Source organism: Phalaenopsis equestris, unplaced genomic scaffold (genome assembly GCF_001263595.1).
Source record: "Phalaenopsis equestris unplaced genomic scaffold, ASM126359v1 Scaffold000002, whole genome shotgun sequence".
In the NCBI taxonomy this organism is placed as follows: domain Eukaryota; kingdom Viridiplantae; phylum Streptophyta; class Magnoliopsida; order Asparagales; family Orchidaceae; genus Phalaenopsis; species Phalaenopsis equestris.
This window is the reverse complement of record NW_018164444.1, coordinates 42,772,369-42,786,209: the sequence shown is the minus strand read 5'-3', so window position 1 is coordinate 42,786,209 and position 13,841 is coordinate 42,772,369. Positions and strand designations below refer to the sequence as shown.

General features: G+C 31.9%; 1 protein-coding gene across 1 annotated transcript in view; it reads right to left on the bottom strand.

The window, feature by feature from the left end:
* The window catches only part of LOC110033568 (AT-hook motif nuclear-localized protein 7-like), a 32,409-nt gene extending 29,446 nt beyond the window's left edge, over window positions 1–2,963 (bottom strand). The window contains exon 1 of the mRNA XM_020737601.1: window positions 2,916–2,963. The gene's annotated coding sequence lies outside the window, so the exon portion shown is untranslated. The remainder of the gene's footprint in view (window positions 1–2,915) is intronic.
* Window positions 2,964–13,841: the final 10,878 nt, after the last annotated feature.

Here is a 13,841-nt window from a genome sequence, read left to right as displayed (position 1 = left end):
AGACCTAGGAAGACTTGGGCTTATTGTATTAAAAATGATCTTAATTTACTAGAACTAAATGAAAATATGACACTAAATAGGAGGCAATGGAGAAAAAGGATTCATGTAGTCGACCCCACGTAGTGGGATTAAGGCTTTGTTGTTGTTGTTGTTGTTGTTGTTGTTGTTGTTGTTGTTGTTGTTGTTGTTGTTGTTGTTGTTGTTGTTGTTGTTGTTGTTGTTGTTGTTGTTGTTGTTGTTGTTGTTGTTGTTGTTGCTTCTAATCTCATAATATGAAATAATTAATACAATATAGTAATAAATGTTGAGTGATAAAAAATTATGAAAGCTATGATTTGTACAAATTGCTTATATGTGCATGACCGACTATGATGGAGTCACCTTGTTATGGTACTAGTAAAGGAACACTAATATACCCTGTGCACGTAAATGGAAAAGAATATTGATATTGAAGTGTCTTAATTGGTACAAATTTTTAAACGATACTCTTATGACAGTTCTTTAGAGAGAGTCGTCTTAGATGGTTTGGTCACATTAAACGTCGATCTTCTGATGATCCGATTAGGACAATAGATGTTTTAGATTCAACTTATGTTAAGAAAGGCAGAGGTAGACCTAGGAAGACTTGGGCTTATTGTATAATAAATTATCTTAATTTATTAGAACTATATGAAAATATGACACTAAATAGAACGCAATGGAGAAAATGGATTCATGTAGCTGACCCCTCGTAGTAGGATTAAGGCTTTGTTGTTGTTTTTATTGCTCTTGTGACGGTTATATATTTTTTTTTTATTTAATATATTAGTCTTTGAGCTTTCAAAAAAAAAATTAAATATGAAATGATATTGATATGTTATTGATATAGTGAAACTCTTTAAATATCATCAAATATTTATATTGATTTATTATAAAATTTAAATGACATGCATATTACTTCATTCTCCCTTGTATTATTGTAGTTTGTAAGTTTGAGCAATCACCGAATTGTTAAGCTCAGTGTTATTTTTAAATTAACTTTTCAGATAAATTTAAAGTGATTCAAAGGCGAGTGATAAAAAGGAAATCGTTTATAGAAGATGTATTATTGTAGTTTGTAAGTTTGAGCAATCACCGACTTGTTAAGCTCAGTGTTATTTTTAAATCAACTTTTCAGATAAATTTAAAGTGATTAAAAGGCGAGTGATAAAAGGGAAATCGTTTATAGAAGACCATTTCTAGAAGACACATGCAATCAGTAACGAGGTAATTTTAAATATATTGCTTTAATTTAAATTGATTAGTGATTTTTTTTCATTTGTTAAATATTATATATAGAGAATGAATATCGAAAATTTATTTCCGACCATCAAATCGTCTATTTCCGTCTTGATAAATTCCAAACCCCGAGTCAGGCCGTGATATATATATCACCATCACTTTGAACAATAGACCCGAGATATCTAAAAAATTCACTTTTTTTAATGATTTGATAATCTTTTTATTACAACTTTGTCACTAGATCTACTGCTACTAAAATTACATTTCATATATTAGTTTTAGATCTACCCAAACAGAGGCCTTTAGACTCTAACATAGATCTTCAAATTTCAAGTTTTTTCCTGAACTTTTTCTCTAGTTTTATCTACAAAAAGCATATCAACAAAAGAATACACCAAGGTACATCCTCTTGTCAATGTCCATTAAGTGCATCCATAACTAAAGCAAAAAGATATGGGCGTAAAGTTGATCCCTAATATAATCTAACTAATATAGGAAAATACTTGAGAACAACCACATTATATCAATAAGTAAAGAACTTCAGGCAAATTTTGAATGCTGTTTAGTCGAGCATTAGCAAACCGTGCTAGTTTGAAATTGAATTTTTTATGCCATCTCCACCTAAACTTAACTGATTAATAAACTTTTACGTTGACTCAAACTAAAAAGTCAACACTGCTACCCTAAACATTTTTTTTTCCTTCTAGCAGCTGTATATATATAACCAAACATGTGCTCATATCTATATGTAGAGATATGAATATAAACTCACGTGCATATAAAAATGAAGATAAATAAAGGTATGCACCCAGATATATAAAGCTATATTGTGCACGCAATTTTGAAGGATCTAATATATTAAAAAAATTATGAGGTTTGAGCTTCAAGAAAATTTTCAGTTCATGGGCAAATCTATTTAATCTATAATTAAATTCACCAACAAAATATTCTTAAAATTCCATTAAAATGACCTGCAGAAGGGAAAAAAACCCCACTATTCATATAAAAGTAATATTTTGACTGTTGAAACTGTCAGTGCTTGAAATCATCTATAAAGTCTATTCATTCCTATTCAAGTGATTTCATCAGTGAGCATCTATAAAGTCTATTCATTCCTATTCATGTGATTTCATCAGTGAGCAATGGGTTTAGACATGAATCAAAACCTTATAATAAAAATAATATAGGAACTAGAGAGAAAATATATGAAACTAAAAAACAATCATTTTGATAATTGGTACACGGACACCCAACTTATCAGAAATAATTAAAGGCGAGAGAGAACTCATCCTAACAAGCCAAAAAAATTAATTGCCAAAGGGAAAAATTTTGTTCCTATTACAGGCAAAAACTCACCACAGTTTAATAAAAGTATGTACTTATAGAGATGATATGGGTAGGCTAACTAGATCCAGTTAATGCAAACAAAAAGAGAGCAGTAATTTCAATTAACATTATTAAATTTAAATAAATCATTTATGAGTTCTAATCAATAAATTCAATTAAAATTATTAAAATTATATAATTCATTTACGAGTCATAATAATGATATCACTGTAAATTAATTAGGATTCAGTTAAAATAAAATGTCACAAAAATAACATTTCATAAGTCTCAATGGTAATGAACCAGCAAACCATGATAGCAAATATCACCTCTCCAGCTTTAACAGCGATTACATGTGGAGTGAAAGAGGTGCCCGAAGAACCTGAAATTCAGTAAAATGCAAAACAAAATAATCGAAGTAAATAATTAAAGCATGCAGTTGATGAAAATTAACAAAAGCATTCCAAAATAAACTTAATTGTCCGAGATAGACCATAATGGAACAAAGGATAGAACAGCAAAATGCTAAGAAATCTCTCACTGAAATTAATGGCATTCTCCAGTATTGCAAAAAAGGATGAAAAAGAAATACTTTGCCACTATATTTTTAAGAAAAAGTAAAAAATTAAGTTTTATTAAGAAATGTCATAGGATTTTATGTTGGAAACAGCCCCAAACAAAAGGCCTAGGCAGACAATAATTTTGGGCATTTTATAGACTATGGGAATTAGAAGGAGGAGCTCAGAGGTGCTGGCTGTGAAAAAGGACACCAATGATGATGGAGTAGCAGCCTAAGAACTAACATCCAAATTAATATAGCAATGGTGCAAGGGAGAAATGATAGCAAATTGATGTATGATCTGGAGACGAACAACAATGCAGGTAAGGTTTAGATTTTAGGAATAGAGTATTAAATAAAAGAAGTCTAAGGCATTAAATAAATTATTTTACGAGATTAAAAAAATTAAAGTTGATGCCAAGAGTAAGGGTGCAAGTGAGTCATGCTAGCTCGTGAAGATAGCAGGCTCATGAGCCAAACTTATCGAGCATCAAGCTCGAGCTCGTGCTAAGATATAACTTCATTCATTATTGAACTTGAGTTAAACTAATGTATGAGTCAGCTCATGGGCTAGTGGAGCAGCTTGAACCAGCAGTTCGATCTCTGGTTTAGCGAACCTACGAATAAGAAGGATGCCATAACTCGTGTGGGAATCGGAATATAAATGCATCGTGATTTTTCTAAGCCCACAACAGCACTTTCCAAACCAAAAAGCTCTCTCGCGATCTTAAATGTCTCGTGCTCGCTCTCAACTTCGATCTTTGGTCCCTGATGTCGCATCCTCTAGGTCTGTAATCAAACTTAATCTCTAGTTATTCTTCTCTCTCTCTCTCTCACACACACTTGCACCTTTCGGTTCATCATTCGCTTGTCAAGTAGCCAAGCCTGCTAGTCTCCAAGGTTGGATCGTCAAACTCGGCACTCGGTAGATTCGGTGCTAAACCTACAAACAAAATGCATCATTGTTGTTTGCTACTAAAAATTCTAAGTCTCCGCAAGGTTGGATCGTCAAACTCGGCACTCGGTAGATTTGGTGCTAAACAAAATCTACAAACAAAATGCATCATTTTTGTTTGCTACTAAAAATTCTAAGTCTCCAGGAATTATTTTGGAAAAAAAAACTCATTGTCTTAACTCCTCATTAAACTTACGTTTTAAAATTTCCATGATATCCATTAGATTTTGTTCGAAATTGAATAAAAAATTATTAATATTTTATCAACTAACTTCAATTCATTTATGAGGAATTCAGTGAACTTCAAGTGAACAAAATTGTTTATAAACCTATGATCTCTTTTTTTCCCTGTTTTTGAAAGACCACATAATCTTCTGAAAAAATAAAATTTTATTACTATTCATTCACTAGATCTCCTCAAATTTCATAAATATTTTTGAAAGCTCTAATGCTAAACCCTATTTCAGGTTATTATTTAAATAACAAATAATTTATTAGCATTCTCATCAACCATTTCATACTTGAGTTCTTATGTGGGTATTCCATTTAAAAAAACTTTCAGATTATTCTTTTTTTTATCATATTATCAATAAATTTGTTCAAATATTTTTAAAAAATCAATATTATAAGTTGCATCAACTTCAGTCTTCAAATAAACAATCGTTGATTAGATTATGCAATATCGTTGTTTACAATGATAAGTTAAATGTATATGATAATATTCAAATTTGTCATATAATGTTCATCACCTTTCTTCATTTAAAAAGCCAACAACACTGCTCAAGGAAAACGAGCCATTGAATCAAGAAAATAAGACCTCGGTTGCTAAAGTCCAACTTGTTAATGAAATTGATCATAGAAATTTAAATGATCATAACTGTTTAAGTGAATATGAAGTTAATCGGGAGAATATTGACAACGATGAAAAAGATCTCAACCCTATAAATCTAATTGAAATCATAAAAAGAAAATATCATGGATTTGGAGAGAGTTTAAAGAGATTACTCTTCATAATGATAAAAAAATGATTTTTTATTTGATACCAATCATGACTATAGACTTGATAAATTTTATCTATTTTTTATAAATTTTATGGTCTACCTTTTATTACACTCTTGGGTGTATTATTTATTGCATCATTGCAGTTGGCATCATATTCTATTATGCTTCTTTGTGAATCAAATGATGATTTAGCATTAGATTTGATTATCACCTTTTATTTCATAGATAGTTATATCGCACAAGAATTTTTTTTTTGAGAATATTGGGGTTATATGACAATGTTGGCTACGATGAAAAAATTAGTAACAGAAACATTTTTTTTAGAAGCATAGTTCTCAAATATGTATTATGCTAATGATATTAGATAATTGCCCACCTATATGTGAAATTTATTAATTTTCCTGCTGTTATTTTGTTAAGAACATGTAAGCTTTGTTAAAATTTATTAATTTTCCTGCAGTTATTTTGTTATATTACGTGAACTTACAGAATCATGATTTATTAATTTTCCTGCAGTTATTTTGTTATATTATGTGAACTTACGGAATCATGTCATTATTATGTGAGCTTATTCTTGTTAGTACTTTATTGCGATGTAATTACATGTTCTTGCATATGTAGTTTTTTTCATGTCCTTGTATTGCTATTATTATGATTAGCGTAGAAAAAAAGATTGGGAGGGGAATTGGACTTATTTTGGCCTTAAGGTAAATATTAAATATCAAAATTTTAGACTTTCAAATAAAATGGTAGACTCAAATAGGATTCATTGTAGGTTAACACTAGGTAAAGAAAATAATTAGAATTGACACAAAAGTTCATTCAGAATTGAAATCAATTATTAATTCACAAATAACTGACCTCTCACTATACTTAATCATTATTTTTTATAAGAATTCTTAAATAATTGGAGTAGTTGACTACATATAAAATTCATTCATCAAATATATAAAATTTAATAAATTATCAATCTAAATAATTTAATTATGTTTAGTGTTTTTTGAACTACAATACTTTGAATTAAATCAGAAAGTTATTGAGTGTTTAACTCAAAAAAGAATTGATAATCAAAATCCGTAAGGAAAAGCTTAACCAGATATAGTAATCATTGGCAAAAGAAAGGGGGAAATAATGATCAAAAGAAATAAAAAATAGAAAAAGCTCGAGTTTATAAAAATAAAAATTTAAGGGAGGAGAAGCTTATAATTAAGCTAATATTCAAAATTTAGTATCTATTCACTTTTCTAGAAGTCAAAGAATCAAAAGCCTCATTAATTTTAATTTAAAATATTATATTTAAAAAGAAAATACTTGCATTAACATTATTTGATTGATAGGTTCAATTAAATTATATATATTTTAGAATTAAAAATTATTATATATTATATATTTTAGAGTTTGCACGCCTATTTCCAACGGCTCGCCTAGCTGCTCTGGAGATGGCATCGACGTTCCGTTCCTATGCCACTGCAATTGCCAGCGACTTTCCTATCCATACTCGTGCTCCTCTTTCAGATTCAGAGACTGGTTTTCGTATAGGTAAATCCTGCAATGTGCCATAATCATTTCACGAGGCTCTTGAAGGTGGTGGCGATCACACCTTCATTAAAAAATTGAGAAAAAAAAAGGATTCTGCTCTTATTCTCACAGAGGTTGAAACCAGCACTCTTGCATCCTCGTGGCGTTTTGCTCTAGTGAAAAAATTTCTTTATGGTCATCCAAAACTTGAGATCATTCGAAAAGAATTTAATGTTATGAAGCTATTGGGCAGTTGGAATATTGGTTTAATTGACGGTCAACACATACTGATTCAGTTGTCTCACGAAGTCGATTACACTCGCATTTTTTTCTCGGAAAGTTATCAAGATCGATAACCGTTATATAAAAATTTTTAAGTGGACTATTGGTTTTGATCCAAAAGAAGAATCCCCTATCATTCCAGTTTGGATAAAGTTTCCAGGGTTAAAATTACATCTGTTCAACTTGAAAATTCTCTACTCCTTAGCAATTGCTTACGGTAAGTCTCCCACCAGACCTTATTTGACTTGTGTTAGTTGAGAGGGATATCACTTAACCAGCTCCGGATGAGATATGGATTGGAACCACTCACAACGGATATTGACAAAAGGTTGAAATAGAACCACACCCACCTTATTGCTCTCATTGCAATATGTTTGGCCACAGCTCTACTATTTGTTATCGTTTGCATCCTCATCTAAAGTCGGATATCGTTAAAGATCAGCAATCTATCATCGAGAAGAAGCAACCCAATCCTCTTTCCAACACTGCAGTTCTTGACGAAGAACACCATACTACAACTACAGATCCAGTTGTGCTTATACCACTCACTGTTATTGAAGAAAACTCACTTACATGTCAAGACACACAAGAGTGCTCCTTTGATCGAATAACAGATCAGCAGGTACAACATGTAGTTTCTTCTAATGTTCAACAATCTGCGCATCTCCAGCACAATTTAGACTAAGATCAGGTGAGTCAATCTTCGAATGAAGAATGGCAGGGGTCCGACTCCAGCTCGGGAACATATTGGATGATACATTAGTTACTACTGGCAATGGCAATCACCTTACCAACTTATTAGCTTGCTCATTCCTTAGAACTAGAGGCAGGGGTAAGACCAAATTGAATCGCTCTTTAGCCACCTGATATTTTGTATTTCGACACTTTTAGATTTTTTCTTTAAGTCTCTAATGTACTTTTCTGTATTTTCTAGTTTTGGAACATTTGTGGTTTTTGTGTGGGCAGGGTGTCATGATTGGGCCCTTCCACACATTGTATACTTATCTTTCTTTCTAGTTAATATATTAGCCTTTTTAGGTTTTCAGCGACTTTCCTATCCATACTCGTGCTCCTCTTTCAAATTCAGAGACTGGTTTTCGTATAAGTAAATCCTGCAATGTCCCACAATCATTTCACGAGGCTCTTGAAGGTGGTGGCGATCACACCTTCATTAAAAAATTGAGAAAAAAAAAAGGATTCTGCTCTTTTCTCACAGAGGTTGAAACCAGCACTCTTGCATCCTCGTGGCGTTTTGCTCTAGTGAAAAAATTTCTTTATGGTCATCCAAAACTTGAGATCATTCGAAAAGAATTTAATGTTATGAAGCTATTGGGCAGTTGGAATATTGGTTTAATTGACGGTCAACACATACTGATTCAGTTGTCTCACGAAGTCGATTACACTCGCATTTTTTTCTCGGAAAGTTATCAAGATCGATAACCGTTATATAAAAATTTTTAAGTGGACTATTGGTTTTGATCCAAAAGAAGAATCCCCTATCATTCCAGTTTGGATAAAGTTTCCAGGGTTAAAATTACATCTGTTTAACTTGAAAATTCTCTACTCCTTAGCAATTGCTTACGGTAAGTCTCCCACCAGACCCTATTTGACTTGTGTTAGTTGAGAGGGATATCACTTAACCAGCTCCGGATGAGATATGGATTGGAACCACTCACAACGGATATTGACAAAAGGTTGAAATAGAACCACACCCACCTTATTGCTCTCATTGCAATATGTTTGGCCACAGCTCTACTATTTGTTATCGTTTGCATCCTCATCTAAAGTCGGAGATCGTTAAAAATCAGCAATCTATTATCCATGTTGAGAAGAAGCAACCCAATCCTCTTTCCAACACTGCAGTTCTTGACGAAGAACACCATACTACAACTACAGATCCAGTTGTGCTTATACCACTCACTGTTATTGAAGAAAACTCACTTACATGTCAAGACACACAAGAGTGCTCCTTTGATCGAATAACAGATCAGCAGGTACAACATGTAGTTTCTTCTAATGTTCAACAATCTGCGCATCTCCAGCACAATTTAGACTAAGATCAGGTGAGTCAATCTTCGAATGAGGAATGGCAGGTCTACTCTAGGAGGAAGAAGAAGAATGGAGGCCGACTCCAGCTCGGGAACATATTGGATGATACATTAGTTACTACTAGCAATGGCAATCACCTTACCAACTTATTAGCTTGCTCATTCCTTAGAACTAGAGGCAGGGGTAAGACCAAATTGAATCGCTCTTTAGCCACCTGATATTTTGTATTTCGACACTTTTAGATTTTTTCTTTAAGTCTCTAATGTACTTTTCTGTATTTTCTAGTTTTGGAACATTTGTGGTTTTTGTGTGGGCAGGGTGTCATGATTGGGCCCTTCCACACATTGTATACTTATCTTTCTTTCTAGTTAATATATTAGCCTTTTTAGGTTTTCTAATATATATATATATGTGTGTGTGTGTGTGTGTGTGTGATTTAAGGATAGTTATATAAAATAATATTAATATAAGTAATATTGGGATATTGGGTATTAATAATAATTCAATCTTAAGAGAATATTTTGAAGAAGGCGAGCAATTACCTTGGAGGGATACATTGATCTCTTGAAGAAGGAAGTTTTCTCTTAGTATTGTGAGAATGGAATCCACTTTTAGGTTTGTGAGTTAGTCTGTGTACTTAATGTGTGGATTGGATCGTGTGAAATCAAGAGAAGCAATGAGAGAAGACTTAGAGTGAGAAGAATTCAATCCCAGTTGTACTTTTCCTTTACTTGTACGCTTTACATTTCTATCAAAGGAATTCTATTTGTTTTCTTAACATAAGTAGGAACTAAGTTTCTTTGATGTGGTAATGTGAAAATTCATATCCTCCATGATAATTCCCTATACTAATTAATTGAATGTTGGTGTGTTAACATTTCAAACCTAATTTACTTTCTTGTTGGTCACTAAAAATGTTAAAATTGCTTGTGATTTATGACTGGGACCGTAGGCTAGAATAGTAATAGGTTAACATTCAAATCACTTGGTGGAATAGGAATATTGTCATTAGAAGATAGCAGTCACATAGGAGAATGTGAATTCCTGAGAGACAGAGGAATAAGGGGATTCAATAATAAAATGAGTCTCCAATGCTTCTTATATCTATGAATATAGTAAAAAGTATGTCCCTAATTGTCAACATTAAGTGAAAAAAAAATTGAAAGTAAGACTGAGAATTCAGATGATCCATTTTAAAAAAACATTTTCTCAATATTATATAAACCCAAAACTTTTGATGACTTTAAAATTTTAATAATTTAAAAAGATTTTATAACTCATTGAATCATTTCAAACTAATCATAGAATTATAAAACTAGTAATTGGACTATTTGAAAATTAACTCATTTCTTGTGGGATATATGCATAGACTCATAACCTATATATGATTTGATCGACATGTATACTTACGTAATAAAATGTGCGCCACAACAACACAGATCAACAAAACAATGATTCTGAGTATTGATATGTTCCTAAGGCACTCCTCAGATTGAATTTGTAGTCAACATATTCAACATCAAAATATAGAACAATATCACATGATATAAAATTTTTTGGACACCACAAACCTAACCAAGATATGTCTATCAAATAACAAAATATACGCTTAATTGTTGTTAAATGACATTATTTAGGAATGCCATAAAAAGCAAACACAGAAACAAATAACAAATGTAATATCAGGCCTCTTAGGATAGAATCTATTATACTCTTATAACGATTGTGATCAACCAATCTTATATAAATTTAATTTTGTTGAAGGGCTCATGAGTATTTTTCATGATTTGAATCTCTTAATGTCAATCCTTTTAATCAATTCATTTATATACTTACTTGGATAAATGTCAATCCTTTTAATCAATTCATTTATATACTTACTTGGATAAATGTCAATCCTTTTAATCAATTCATTTATATACTTACTTGGATAAATGTCAATCCTTTTAATCAATTCATTTATATACTTACTTGGATAAATGTCAATCCTTTTAATCAATTCATTTATATACTTACTTGGATAAATGTCAATCCTTTTAATCAATTCATTTATATACTTACTTGGATAAATGTCAATCCTTTTAATCAATTCATTTATATACTTACTTGGATAAATGTCAATCCTTTTAATCAATTCATTTATATACTTACTTGGATAAATGTCAATCCTTTTAATCAATTCATTTATATACTTACTTGGATAAATGTCAATCCTTTTAATCAATTCATTTATATACTTACTTGGATAAATGTCAATCCTTTTAATCAATTCATTTATATACTTACTTGGATAAATGTCAATCCTTTTAATCAATTCATTTATATACTTACTTGGATAAATGTCAATCCTTTTAATCAATTCATTTATATACTTACTTGGATAAATGTCAATCCTTTTAATCAATTCATTTATATACTTACTTGGATAAATGTCAATCCTTTTAATCAATTCATTTATATACTTGCTTGGATAAATGTCAATCCTTTTAATCAATTCATTTATATACTTGCTTGGATAAATGTCAATCCTTTTAATCAATTCATTTATATACTTGCTTGGATAAATGTCAATCCTTTTAATCAATTCATTTATATACTTACTTGGATAAACGAAAGTGTGGTTCTTTATTGCTTCAATTGAAGGCCCAAAAAAAATTCCTACATATTCATTTCAAATACCTTATATATCAAAAATAAAAACTCATGGCACCAAAATTCATTAATACTTCCAAACAAAATATCATATACATACACTTTTACAATAATCAGATCATCACCTAAGTTTTCTTTTTTCTTTTTTTTTTTTTTTTGGTTGCTTAAAGCAATGAATTAAAAAACAAAAAATGTGCTAATAAGGGTAACAGCATACCAAACATAGTTATCAAAACCCTCATTCAAAACAAAAATATCTTGAAGGCTAATTGAGCACAGAAGTGCACAACCTTATTGCATCTCCTATGCACAAGTTGAAAAATGACTTGCTTAAACTGAGAGAGAAATGTGAAACTCTGAATGTCTTCAGATTTGTTCTTCCAAACTTGCTTCTCTTGCTTGAGAAACCCAATATATTACTATTGTCACCTTTGATAATAACAAATTTGGCTTCAATCATCCAAGGGTTGATGATCTCTTTTATAGAAATGATAGCCTTCAGCTCCACTTGGGCAATATTAACGTATTCAAACTTTGTTCCGGTAACAACACAACACTCACCAAACTCATTCCTAACAATCACTCCTATACTAGCCAAGTGAGAAGAACAAAAAGCGCCATCCACATTTATCTGAAACCAACCTGAAAGGTGGAGACCACCAAGAATAGTTGAAAAATTGTCTATCCAGCTGATTAGTGTCCCATTGCTCCTGAATTGGATAAGTGTGAGATCTCGCAATAATTTCAATGGTATTGGCAGCCAAAACGGTGGGAGTGGCGTAAGGCTCACCATGCCTTTTTGCACAATTCGCGTGCCATGCTTGATAAACAATTTTGCAAAAAATGGTCATAATAATATTGTTGTGTTGCATAGTAATGAAAAGACAATTAATAACATCCTCAAAGCTGCTGAAATGTGAGATGTTAAAACCCTACATATTTAGTTTATGAAAGATTTCCATGAGTAAATTTGGTTACAAAGAGCAATTTGCCCTCACGCTCTTGACATCCCCAAAGACCAAAAAAGATTGTCAAAAAAGAGTCTAGTATTGAGCGAAATATTATTAGGAATTGCATCCATTACGAGCCACCGCCAAAAAAACTCCTCTTAGAAGGACATTGAGCTTTCCAAGCCAAGCAAAGCCTTCATTTTGGTTGATGAACATATGTTCATAAGAAAGATAAGTATTTATTTTACCAAAAAGATTTCAGATCAGCTAGGGTTGATCCTTACAAGTTTGATTATCTGCAGGAAAAAGCTCAATTTTCACAAGTCAGTCCCAAAGCATTGATTTAACTGTGGCATTCCAGCCACTTTCCCTAAGAAAATCCAAAATCTTCAGACTTTCTATAATATGACTGCAGACAAAAGTTGGTCACCTAGCAATGGGTAAATCAAAGAAGCAAGCACATAGAAGCCCCCATATCTAGTCAGTTTGCACAATCTCTTTGAAGAGACATAATGTAAACCTTTTGGGGTAAGGCCCGTATTCCACAAAAACTCTCTACAACTTTTCTCTGAAGCATCAAGCATACCCATGGGCAACCAGTATGAGTAATGAGGTAAAAAGGCAAAAGAAGTAATGACGTATTAATAAGAGTGCTTCGCCAAGCAAGAGAGAGATACTGAAACCCCCCAAGCATTAAAATTTGTTGGCAGCTTTTGAGTAATTTTGGAAAAATCCACTTTGTTTAAGTCTTACGAGAGCAAGAGGAATCCCAGGCTATTCAAATTCTTCGAACTTGCAAAATTTCAGCATCCTATCAATTCTCCTCCAAACTGCTAATAGCTTTACTAAACAAGAAAATAGATTTATCAAAGTTGATTCTATAACCGGTTCAACCACAATATCTATCAAGAATCCTGAGAAAGGTGTTAGTAGCTTGAGTAGAAACATTACAAAACAATAGAATATCATTAGCATAGAGACGGAAAAGAGAGGGACCATTCTTGGCAATGCTAAACCCAAACATATGGGCTATCGTAGAGAGCTCGATGGAAAGCAATTCAGAGCAGAGAATAAATAAATATAGAGACGGGCAACCCTGATGAAAATAACATTTAAAGATAATCCAAGGAGAACTTTGAATATCAATAAGATGAAAGAACTTTGAGTACTCAATGCAACCCCTCACCCAAACATTTAAAGATAATCCAAGGAGAACTTTGAATATTAATAAGACGAAAGAACTTTGAATACTCAATGCAACCCCTCACCCAATGACACGGGGCTCAGC